Genomic DNA, 12,036 nt, shown 5'->3' on the forward strand with positions numbered 1-12,036 from the left:
TTTATCTTCAAGTAAACAGATGTATTTTCTATCCTCTTTAGCTTTGCTCTCCAGAGATTCTATCTTCTTCTTAAACTCCTCGTTTTGAGAAGTAAGGAAGGCAATCGAGCTTTCAATATTATTTTATCCGAGCCTTTTCTCGGCACAACATGCAATAAACATAATCATAGGGAAAGATAACTTGGCTATGAATCACCAATCCACATATGGATTATATAAAGCTTGTTTCATAAAAAGCTTATATGAATTATCTATATCTTTCTCTATCTAGTCTCTAATAAACGATACCATAATTAGTGCAGTTAGTTACATAAAGGATAGAAGAGGAAGTAGCGATTACAGCCGGCGATAATGAGGAAACAATTACCGCAGTTGGGGGCGTATCCTGTCCAAGTCTATTGCTATCAGTACGTGACAGCGCAATTTGAGATAATAAGTACCCAATTTATAATTTTGAGAAACTTAAAGAACTTACTAGCTGATAATACTTACCTACACAGTAAAATGTTAAGTACTTTTGCGTAAATTATCTGGATGAGAGCATCTATTAAAACCCCTGTATAAAATTATCGTTGTCGGTGATTCATAGAAAGAAAGCTTCTATGTATGGATTCATAATATTCATATGCGTCAGCAACAGCAACTCAGCAGCGTTTACTTGGTGAATCAGAATGTTTTTCAAAACTTACGGTCTTATTCATAAAAAAACCTTAAAGTAGGTTTACTGAGCTCAATAGTTACGGAACACATTAAGCCTATTTGAGGTTTCGTAAAAATCTCTATTCATAATAGTTCCGTAAACCTTCAATAACTATAGTGATGCTAATAGATTTCACAGACCAAACATTTTGACATTTACCCTATTAAGTTGCCGGTCCGACGAAACCATAAACAAAAATAGCGAAAACTTTCATTCATTTATCAATCTCTATTATCTATGTTAGCCACGGCGCGGCACTTAAAAAAGTTTACGTTGGCTTAAAGGCGCAGTTGGCCAAGCCAATACCCACAAAAAAATAATTAAATTTTTACGTTATGGCATGGCAACTTATTTTCAGCAAATATTAACTCACAACAAATGTCAAATCGTCAATAAAGCAGAACAGCTGTTGACCGGCCGCCATGTTTTTGTACAAGAGGAGGTTTACGGAAGGTGTATAGTAGGGTCCAGCCAACTGTAGCATATCAAGGTTTTACGAATCAGTTGGAGAGTTCTTTAGCGCTATTGATCGTTTATGAATAAAGTTTTTTTGACATTTGCTTATAGCAGGCCTATAGGTTTCCCGTAACTTTTTATGAATAAGACCGTTACACTTTAAGGAACCACGAATCACACAGTCATTATATATGTCTGTAAGCATTATAATAAGAAATGAATTTTCAATGCATCATTGTCAACACTGGGTCACCAATAAAATTATGCTAATGCGGAAAGAAAGCAATAGTACTAGGGTAGCAGGAATTAGCATAGATAGAAACAACGGTTGTCCCCGGTCTGGTGGCCACTTCGCCTTCGTGCGCACTGACCCGGCGCTGGGAACTCCTTGACCTTAATCTGAGACACCTGTCTGTCAGCCGGGAACCAACGTCTTGCCCCCGACCTCATCATGGGAATAAACTTTATCGCAAGGGTGCGGAACAGTGCAAGGGAGGTTCGCAGCTGTAGACCAATGACTTTTCTACGATTTTTTATGATAGTCTGCACGTGAATAAATTAATGAGTACAGTGGTAAAAAGTTAACCTTTTACGTAACCGTTATCAATATAAAACAATTGACTGCGGCGAGTCAGTGTATGGCGAAGTCAATTTATCAATGTCAATCAATCACCTAACAGCAATCTCGTAACAAGGAGTTAAATTCATTGATGTTCATTTGTTTCTCGTCGACGTGCAACAATAACAAACAGCGCATGGGCCGCGATCCCGAACAACACGGCTAATCCGCCGCCGACAGTAAACAACCCCTTTGTGACGGGAGAGAGCGCCAAAACTGCGCGCCAAAATGTCAAACAGTTGTCAATGGAGGAGCGTAACAATGAGTTCATTCATGGGGACACCTGCAGCAGGGTTCCCCAACACGTGGCCACACATGGAGAGCGCCTCACCTGGACTGGAGCGCACACAACCCCTATACGCTGAGGGGTAGAAATTGTTTTAGGACACACATGTCAGCGGCGGCTGCTAATGCCAGATGCTAAAATACGTTGGTGCTGACATTGATTTTTATTATTATAACAATAACGTTGTATAATCGCCATTGTTGTAGCAGCTTCCTGATGTTCGAATCAGTGAGAACAAATGTGGCGCCGATGCGCGCACATCTGACGCTTGTGAGTGCAACTGCTACAATTAGCGATAAATGTTGGAGTCCTTATAAATCAGTTTATTGTACATTTTCCTCAAATAGTACATAAATATCGATTCTTAAATAAATAATTAAGTATACTAATAAAGTAATATAATATTAAACATACAAAAGAGTATAAAAACATTGAAAATGATAGTAAAAGTATACAAACTACTTATTTTTTTATCAACATAGATTCAGATAACTGAGATTATCCAAGCTATTGCTAAAATTGTTCGCCGAAAGAGCCGAGGCCTGGGATAGATAGAGATATCAGATATGCCTGGCACTTGCCAGGTGTGTGGTGGGCTGCAGCGACTGGCGGGACCTCTGACCCCGGGCAGCTGCCCCGGACATCTGCGCTGTCCCGCGATTGCCACCGAGGTTGGTATTGTCACCGCCATTCGTAAACTCTTTGCAGTTAATAAACTTCACTGTGATAAAAGATCTCAATGTATGTAACGTATGTTCAGGTTAGCTCTAAAGTTATGGAGCAACATGAACAACCAATTTGGTCTGACCACGAGAATATATATACATTACTTATTATATTTTATGCTGTGCTGTCATAAGTATAGTAAAATAATCGAAAAAGTATAATAAGATAAACCTCTTATTTTGTTATGAGCTTCAGATATACGTTCAAGAAAATAAGCAATTACCTAGATATTTTTGTTTTGTATTAACGTTATTACTACTACAAGACATTATAATTACTTTTCCCCTTAATTAAAAAACGAAAAAGACTTTAATTAGTTAATTAGTTTTGTTGAGTTTCCCACAGTGGTCCAGTTTTCCGCGCGAGTGGTCCCGCGGAGGATATCCGCGCCGCGCTCCACCGACACTTATTGGCTTTTATTTGGTTCAATTCCTTCATAACAGGATGATTTGTTCTAATGGATGGTTATTACTCGTATTGAAGTTTTCGATTAAATTAGATGCTTACTTACAAAACTGTTTTAGACACCATCTTTGCCACTAAATCTAAAGGGTGAAACATTTTAACCTTAAAACCTGCGGAGCTCGAGGTAAAAGGTAGGAAAAGGATTTACAGAAGTTGCAGATGGAATCAAAATATAAATTAATTGAATTCTTAAAATTATTTTCGTGTTCCCACTGTTCCTAGCAAAAATAAGTCGTGCTACGCGCTACGCCGTAGCTTCGTAGCAGGAAATATTCATTAATGTAATAATCTGCATTAATTAAAAAATATTATAATATAGATTATATCTTACTTTTTAACTGTAAGTATTTAGGTATATTTTATAATATGTGTGTCATAAAACAAAGACATTTGTTACATTAGGGGACCTTTAAAAATCTCTCCTACATAGAAAAAAAGAGCATGATGATTTTGATATATTTTTTAAGTCTTGTTTACAACATAATTTTTATATAAATATACATCTCCGAAAAAAAACATACCAATACAAACTGTATAAATATTTATTTTCATTGTACTACAATGTAAATATTTAACAGGATATTTTTAGTGCGCCGCAGATCAAAACCGAGAAAGTTTCGTACATTTTAGTAAGTATAAAATCTTCGTGTATGGCAGGCATTTCAGTCTTGCATTTACATTTATAGCTTTTAAAATTTTACATTCACCGTGAAATAAAAGTGGATTACTATGATTTACCTGTAACATTTGTCTGAATTATATTTAGCGAAAACAATGCTATCATGTCAGTACCTTTAGTTATTTTAAAATAAGTAACTACCAAGAGTCTACTTCAAAATGAGAAAAACTACGCCTGATTCAGTTAATTCCAACATTATACATAGAAATGTAGGTAAGGCTTACTGATTTACTCAGTAATAAAATGAGCTAATGCATAGTGTTGCATTTGTTTATTGAGGTTAGTTTACATTGGCGCGGTGTGTGTATTGGCAGAGCCCAACTAGCCGTGTTCCATCAATAAAGACGAGGTATCAATTCTGTTACTGTATTTATAAATCAAAGTTTAACTTTCAAACCATTACATAATTTTCAATCCAATGCCTGTTGAAAAATAAAAATAAAACTACGAAGTGAAGTTACAGTAGACTTCTGTACTTAAGTAATTAAGTATTATGTTGTTAATACATAAATTTTATGAACACAGAACGATCTACAATTTTTTTAATTAAAAACACAGAATAATCTAAAGAACACAAGACACTTCAATTAGCAAAGCACCGCGACGTGGATTAAATTCAATAAGGTTTACGATAAAACAATTTCCTTAAAGTTGTGGTAATTGTTTAATGCGTGGCTACAAAGAGTACAAAGTTATAATGACAAGGCACTTCCCGTGGCCGGCACAGAATCCTTCGGTATGCGATAAATATAAGTTTGTAATATTTTATTAATCAATTCGTCCCGTGCACCTGCCGCCGGTTCTCACAATTATTCTTGTTTTATGCTAGCACAATCATGGGAACCCGTACAGTTTTTCTCAGATTCACATCAATATGGTGATCTGGACCAGTATTACTGACATCATACACTGTCGATTGTGACTGGAAACTCGTGAAAAAACTTGTCGGAATTACGCACTCGGCAGCTCATTATGACAAATCTTGTTATTAATTTATTGCACGTAACTGCACTTATTACTTATGTAAGAATTAATCAATCATTGAAACTGAATCTTACCAATTCGTTTATATTTACTTTATACGTTGTTTTATGATTTAATCATGTATTGATAAGAACCTATTTTATTTAACCTATAAAGTTTAGAAAGGCACACGCCCGGCTAAACTTTTTCATTAGGAAACCTTAGACCTTCTCACTATCTATTGCGCTTGGGCCTAATACTATGCTAGTCTTATGCTAGTAAGTACATATTTTTCTTGAAGCACAAACAAATCGTTTTCTAAAGAAAAACAAATCCATTGAAGTAACCAATAGCATTCTCCGCAAAGTCTTCTATTTTCAAATCCGGTGTTCGGAAGTGGTGGCGAGGTTTCCCGATGAAGCCCGAACACCTGTCGTCGGTTCCCATTCCCACAGCCCTGCAAGTAAATACAAACCACGCTTTTTGTACCACAAGTACCACAACACAACTGATTACACTTCACTCATTTTATTTTTGCAGTTGCTTGCTCTCTGCTCTTGCTGCTACTGTGTAGTGCTCCATCTGTGGGTATATGCATATTATAGGTAGCGGATATAGTTTAAATTAATGTTCTAGTAATCGTTAAACTAATTTTATTTGCTACCTACCTTAAATCTTTGAGTTTAAGTAATTAAAGTGGTACTCGAAACACCTGTTCATCAATAGGATTTAAAATCGAATTTAAGTTTTTTTGGCGATGGAATCGGTTGAAGTGGATAACATCAAAGGAATTTGAAAACCTTGGTTTTTGTTAAACATTATAGCCGTTTTTAGCGTATTTTTAAGTGTAGACTTGACATTTATAAAGTTCCTTAAGGTACTATAAGGTATAATTAAAATACTAGCTTATTGGGTCTGATAATCACGCTGTCACCAGCGAAATTGTTGCATACCTCCCCTTATTTGGGTGATAAATGACACCCTCGAAATATTCACGTCTTAAATTAATTAAATGCATTCATTTTTTGCTGTCTGAAACAATAGGTCATTCCTTTACTGATGTATAAGTACCTACGTGTAAAATATTAAAATTTATATGAAATTAAAGGCGACAAGACAGTTCCACTCCACAACTTTTAATTTAGTATTATTTTTATTATCCTTCATTACTTCTGTGCTCTCATGACAATGCAACTGTTGAAATACTTGAAATTCCATGGCCTTTGTATAAAGACAAGGATTCAGAATTGGACCATTTTGATACTATTCATATTCATCATACATTGAATTAATACTTCTCTAGAAATATTAGTTCAATGGTTCAATACGACTTTTTTTTATCTCCAATTTGGTTATTCTCAAACTTGATGATTATGAAACTTTCAGATCACATTGCAAATCCGCTCCTAACTTCGGCAATGATAAAGTTCGATAGACAATAGCATCAAATTACTCCTAAATGGAAAATTTAGGCCGTAAGCAATTTCGAAGTAAATTTAATAGCGCATCAGAATATAACCAACTAAAAACGAATCGTTTAGTAAGTGGAACTTTCTCATTGCTCGCGAGTAAGTAGTTATATCATAAAATTGCCACCGAAACTTCGCATTGACATCCTGGTGCGCTGATTGGTCTGATTGGTATGTGGAGTGGAGTCACTCGTTTCGGCGATGAGGTCGCGGTGCGTAGCGCGGCGGCGGACACCTGCCCGCGGTTCCCACGCCCGCCGCCCGAGGGCCACTCGCGCAAGACGAACTTATCATTTACCAAGTTTCGGAGAGGTGTCGGTCGCTATTTACCGTGAACATAATATTATATACTTATTTGCGTTTAAAGCACGGATATGGAGTCGTGGATGCGCTATCAAAGCTATTCATCGCTATAAAATTAGTAAGTACCTGGTCTGCTCTTGCTTGACGAAAAATAAAAAGAAAAATGAAAGCCATGTCCTGGTCCAATTTTATATTAAGACAAGTAGGTATGTTATAGTATATCTCCCGAGGGTTAAGAATTCTGAAACTCTCTTCCAATATTAAATGGCCGAATAGCAATCACATTGCGTAGATGCAAGAGGAACAGCCCACGTCCTCAGCGGCAGCGCCCGAAGCACCCTGGCTCACACTGACTTGTTCCGACTTGTTCTTGTCTGCTGCTGAGCACCTGTGGCGCTGCCGTGAGATCTAAACCCAGGTGGACACAAAGGTGATGCAAAATTTCAATAAGTAATGTAGTCCTATTGAAACAACAATTTTGAAAGATCATGTTTTGTACTTAGTTGATCTATAAGTAGTTAGTAGTTACGTGTTTTGACGTCCTTACAAGTTCCCTAATTTCTTTAATTACACTTACCTACTTATGTTTCAGATCAAGTCTATGCCCGGACTGATAATGTTAGTACTGAAGAAATAAAATGTTAAAGTACGTAAACTTGATTGTTCTAGGTTTTGTATTACTCAGCTACTCTGCATTCATTTCTGCTAAACGACCACAACAATGTTTCAAGGCTTACTTCACAAGGTAATTAAACACGTCTAGTTTACCTACTTAGCGTAGTCATTGCGATTAAGCTGGCAACATTGATGGGAGCCTTTCGTCCTTCAGTATTCTTATTGTCGCGGTGAAGCAGGTTTTTGTGGCGCTATCAATATGTCCCGGCTAATTACTTATCATCTCCTGATGGTCATCATCACACGGGAACGGCTAGTTTTTGTACAAAAACTTGGTTTTAAATTATAATGGAGATTAAACTAAGTAATTCTTGATGGACTATTTATTGCTTGATTAAGATTTTAAAAAATAGTAAATTACAAAAATAAGAAAAAAGCCTTCTTTGGTAAGTACTTACTTATATTAGGTTCCTATAATTCTCGTTAAATCAGATTGATTCGTAAATCAATCATACCTAGGTACAGTGCACGTGCAGTAAAATCTTAATAAAACCAACCGGTAAACATCGACATCGTCAGTAAAGTGTACTTAGGTAGTACCGTATCGCCGCTTACAGGACCAAAGAGGGTCACTCTATCTTTTCAGAGCGCTGCCACTGCCTCTATCTCGTTGCAATAGACGTACCGATTCCGTGACAACTCTTCGAAACCTTGTATTTCGTGAAAAAAGAGTAGCCCCCCTGGTTCGCAGAAGTCACGTCCGAAGCGGCTACTGACCGATTCTCCGCGCCACTAAAATGCCATCAGACGAGGGTGCTCCTCCGGAAAACAGCACTTTTAGACCGTAATAATCACTGATTACCGTCTAAAAGCGCGGTAGTCCCAATAATTATTCACCATTGAACCACCCCGGGCGAGGAAGTCGGCCCAGTTCAAAACTCCGTGAGTTCTCGATCGATTAAAACAACATTACCTTCAGTCGCTCGATGATGATTGCGAATCTACGTGCTGTGAATTTTTAATTTAATTGTCTTTGCAATCAATATTTTAATGGATCAGCATTCATTTGGGACGTTTAGTGTTATTTTATTGGTTGTGTTCTCAGCTATCCAGTCACGACTAGGTAGTCAGGACACAATGTATAGCTGTATCGCTACGAGGTCCACGTCGGGACCGCTGTGCAGGTGCGAAGATGACGTCAAGGTGACCATGAGAATATCCCGAGAGTCGCCATTCTCACGCCCTCTCGCAGACACGACAATCGCAAACTTGTTCTACGATTAAAACAAGTATGCAAGTGCCGTTAAGCCTGCGAGTGCAGCCTTTAATGTCCCTGATAAATTGAGTAGGCTGTAACGAGAACAACCATAAATTATTCTGTTTATTCGCGTAGGCATCCTATAACTGTAAGTGAAATGCGAGAGCGCGGGACAGCCTGGTCAAACATGGCCGGGTCGGCGCTTTGATTGCGGAAGTGTGCTTCCCCACAATTAAAATTACACAGTCAAATCGACGATTATGAATTCACAATCGGAAATTACCATAAAATCTATCCCATGACTGTTGATTTCTTTGGGGGTGGTGTCGTGCGCCGTGTGAATGAGGCCCGGAAGCGGCGGTGACGCGTGTAATCTATTCGAATTTCAAAATAATGGAACAATTTGAAGTTCTAACAGTACATAATATACACATGACACACCAGCCAGTAGGTACTGCCCACAACCATTGCGGTGGGTGCGACGTAATACTTGTGTTTACAGACACAACAATCGATCGCTTTTACGATTTCTCACTGATGTCATGTTCGTTTGATGTCTTTGTGCGAAATCCAAAATAACTTTATGTTCGTATTGCCAATGTATTTTATGCTTTGTATTGATTGGCAAGACTCCTGGACCCGTTTGACAAGTCGTTAGCGGAAAACTAGCCAAAGACTGTTTACAAAGATGTTACGGAGTCCTGACAGTGAATGATGGGATGGCTCTCAGGTATTCAAATTAAGTATCCACTGCCTGTGGTATATAAACAGTCGAGACAACCATAAGGAATACAAAGAAGAAACAAAGAATACGCGCCAATTAAACATCGAGAAGTGTTTTTTATAGGTTAGCGAGAAGTGCAATACTTCAGCACGACACCGCCCGAGCTGACAGCTTGAAATCGAACGACCACGTCCACTCGTAAATTGATCCGTAGACGGAGCCGACAAAGGGGACTTTTCCGCTAGTCCGTCTAAATTAGTCTTTAACTACATGTCCTAAGGCTTATCTTGACGGTGGGTGTATTTATAGGATGTAATCGAATCCGAGTGTGATTTGCCGACTGGTCAGGCGACTGGTCCGCCGACTGGCGTTGGCTGATGGAGCGGAAGGAACCAGAGCGGACATAGCCCAGGTGCCGCGCAGATGGCTGCCATGTGGATCACACTGTGCCTGGATAAATCCCGGACTCGATTAAAATCTTTGAGCTGGACCGACGAAGTCGCGGCACCACCAAAATTGAGACATCACTTTTGCTCCAGTAACTTTTCCATATGGTAGGCGTGAGGCGGTGAGGAGGTCCACGGTAAATAAACTGAAATATTAATTCAAAAATTAACCACTGGAATACTAACTATTTGTTTTCAATTATGATGTTATTTTACTAAATTTCTGAATAAATTTACCAATACTTACCTGAAAACATTAGATCCGCACGGCAGCATCGGCAGTCCAATAAACATAAACTAAACGGACTGCACCTCGCAGAAGCGACGCAATCGCAGTAGCTAATGCCCGGTAATTTACATTAATTGCTGAACAAACCAGATATCGTGTCGGCCAATCCTAGCTACATGATGCACGATTATGCCTTCACGACGATGAAACTGAGACTGAAAATCAATCCAAAGTGGTGTTGTACCTACATCTTTTCAGGTAATTTCCAGTTACAATCATTTTATAGTTTGAGTTCTGAAAAAGTTACAACAATTTAAATATGTAGGTAATGTATGTTTATTTTCATTGCTACATTTCAATCAATATCTATAAAATATAGAGGATTTATTTACACTGATTTCAGATTTAAGAACTACTTACTTACTTCAATCTATAAATTACTCTTTTTATCGTTATTCTATAAGTGGTGGTTTATATCTAGTTCTGAGGCGGTGCCTAGGGATAGGGATAGTGTGACTTAAGTGTAATAGCCAAGTAAATGGTACTTACTAAACATGTACTTCCTTATTAACGAGAGCGCTTCCTGTTTTTGCTGTAAACGAAGCTGGATTGAAGACGATAACTTAAATTGCTTTATTCCTTTGTAATAACCTGTACGGTCATAATTACATCTGATTACAGGGATATTAACCAAGCAATTTAGCTAAGCATCTTTAGCTAAGGAAATAGCTAAGTGTACCGAAGGGTGTGGTTGTGGTTAAGATTCCTTCCCAGTCTTCCTTCATATACATATTAGGTAAGTATTTAATCATTCTCGTAGATTTAAATTGACTCTAAATATTGTAGTTTTTATTTATTTACTCTACCCAAAAATAAATAAGTGCTTATCTTACTACAAACGAAGAACAAACAAGGTTTACATTTTACAGTAGGGAATATTGATTTCATTAGTATTTGTAGAGTTACGTTTTGAGTTGTCAAATTGTAGATAATTAAGTACGTAAGTAATTGAATTGGATTACTTTTAATTTTTTTAAACAAAGGTTGTATATAATAATATCCATTTTATTTCAGGTATCGATGTCGCATACATACTTATAACAAAAAGTAGAACTTTTTTCAACGGTTTTAATAAGTATTTAATCGTCTGTTTCGCCTCTATAGCGACGGAATACGAGCCCCACAGGCCAGAAGTCTTTAAAAAGTATTCGAACAATGGTGAAACTTGTAAGTAATTTTTTTGTAATAAGCACTTTGTAAGTTTAATGTTGAGCTTTCTGTGCCTTACGTACAACATTGTAAAATGTAGGTACATTATGAGAATTATCATGATCATTTAAACCAGTTGCACACGCAATGTTTACTCTGCCTTAAACACAGTAATTGAGACAGTTCAGAAACCAACATTCAAAAATTCGGCCCTCCAATTAAGTTGCAACGTTTTCGGAAAAAATAAGGCGAAAATCAAGAGCAACCAGAACATTACCGGTACGTGCGTAACAGTAAATTGTTGGTTGTTTCTGAACGCTGGCCGTATCTGGCACTGGACCGTAATGATAGGCAATTTCCGAACTTGATGCAGCGACCACGTCCACAACTCCACACAGCGCGTGACTCCGGACAATGCCTTTGGCAACCAAAAATTTGAATTGGGTGCATCGTGCATGACGACATGACTGACTGTAAAATTGCGTGTAAGATTTTGAGTTTTTGAAATACCTTTGAATGTCTCTGTGAATGAATCTGTTGGGGTCTCTAACTTTTTACACCCGAGCTTGGGACTCACCTACCTAGCCTAAGATGAGTCTCGATCACAGCAAATATCGTCTTTCTAAATTAACTATTAAAAAACTACTTTGAAATCGAATAGCTATGTATTATGTATTTATATGGAATGAGAAAAAAAACTAAGTTATTGGATCTAGTACCTACTTACATTTATAATACGTTACGTATTTGAGGATTTATTTACATGAGAGCCCGTGTAAAATAACATCGATAATATGTGAAGGTTGGCCCTCGCATCTCTAATTTAGGCGAGCGGTTGCGGCGACTACTGAGGTAGCCGCTTCGCACCACAATTTGCCTCTAACCAAAT

This window comes from Plutella xylostella, chromosome 29 (assembly GCF_932276165.1).
Source record: "Plutella xylostella chromosome 29, ilPluXylo3.1, whole genome shotgun sequence".
Taxonomy (NCBI): domain Eukaryota; kingdom Metazoa; phylum Arthropoda; class Insecta; order Lepidoptera; family Plutellidae; genus Plutella; species Plutella xylostella.